The sequence below is a fragment of the Bubalus bubalis genome, chromosome 23 (assembly GCF_019923935.1).
Source record: "Bubalus bubalis isolate 160015118507 breed Murrah chromosome 23, NDDB_SH_1, whole genome shotgun sequence".
Lineage (NCBI taxonomy): Eukaryota > Metazoa > Chordata > Mammalia > Artiodactyla > Bovidae > Bubalus > Bubalus bubalis.
Genome location: NC_059179.1, coordinates 587,037 through 588,552, shown reverse-complemented (window position 1 = coordinate 588,552; position 1,516 = coordinate 587,037). Strand labels below are relative to the sequence as shown.

Genomic DNA, 1,516 nt, shown 5'->3' with positions numbered 1-1,516 from the left:
GCAAATATTTCTACTTTAGAATTTTGCTTTTTTATTGTAAGTAAAATGGATAGATTTTGCTCTGCACACAAACAGATTCAAAATGATCACTTTTATTTCAAGTTAAACCTTAAATTGCAACTTATGCTTTTATATTTAGAATTTAGCATACATAGTCTCCATTAGACCACAGTTGTGTTGAGTCCAGGATATAAAATACTAGACATTAATAGAGAATAGAAATCTTATGTATTATTAATGATTCCTCTAAATCCCTTTAAATTATAGAATTACAAAACAAAAAAGATAAATGTCTAATTGTACTATTTTCACATATGGAACCTCAAAAATATCTAGCAAATGTGAATCTCACTTCAATGATGGAATTTGTTCTTTTGGGATTTTCTGAAGTTCCCAATCTCAAATATTTCTTTTTGTGATGTTTCTGTTTATCTCTGTGATAGTAAACTCTGGTGGGAAAGGGCATCATTATTCTCATAAGCAGAAACAGACCAGACTCTCCAGACTCCCATGTACTTTTCCTCAGTAATTTTTCCTTCTTGGAAATCTGTTATGTGTCTGCCACTCTTCCTAGAATGCTCATAAACCTTTGGACTCAGAAAATACATATTTCTTTGCTTGTTTGTGCAACACAGATGAATTTTGTCCTTATATTTGGAAACATAGAGTGTCTGCTTCTTACAGTGATGACCTATGATCGCTATGAGTCCATTTGTAGCCCCCTGCACTATCCTCTGGTCATGAACCACAAGGTCCATGTCCAGCTGGTGGCTGCCTGCTGAGTCACTAGAGTTCCAATTGAGGTAGGGCAGACATGCCAGATTTTCTCTCTGTCCTTTTGTAGGTTCAACCAAATTAATCATTACTTCTGTGGCATCCCCCCAGTGCTGAAGCTGGCCTGTGGGGACAATATTCTGAACGAGATGTTGGTCTTTACAGTTTCTGTGCTTTTTGTCATGGTCCCTGTTCTGCTAATTCTTGGCTCCTACAGTAGATTCCTTCACCATCCTGAAGTTGCCATTGGCAACAGGAAGAGCAAAGGCTTTCTCCACCTGCTCATCTCATGCCATGGTTGTGACTTTATTACTTGGATCTGCAATCGTTACATATTTACGACCTAAATCCAGAAATTCTTCCAGAACAGACAAAGTTCTCTCACTTTTCTATAACACTATCACCCTGATGTTTAACACCCTGATATACACGTTGAGAAACAAGGATGTCTTGACAGCCTTGAGAAAACTGCTACCTTAATTTAAAGCATTAGCTGCTTGATTTAAACTCATTTTCTGTTTTCCTATTTAATTTTGCCATTGTATAATCAGAAATAGTTAGGTTGCTCTTTCCACATGATTAATAGATATATTATATTCATTCATTCCTGGCCTTATTGTTTTATGCTGGATTTTTTAAATATCAGGATTATATTATGCTGTCTTGCTGATAAGAAACTATGTATTTAGGCAATATTATATTCAGTCCACAAATTTACTGGTGATTTGCAATTTTAAAAGAA

The 1,516-nt window shown here is 35.5% G+C and overlaps 1 pseudogene; it reads left to right on the top strand.

The window, feature by feature from the left end:
* The first annotated feature begins 314 nt into the window (after positions 1-314).
* LOC112581653 lies at positions 315-1,254 on the top strand (annotated as a pseudogene).
* Positions 1,255-1,516: the final 262 nt, after the last annotated feature.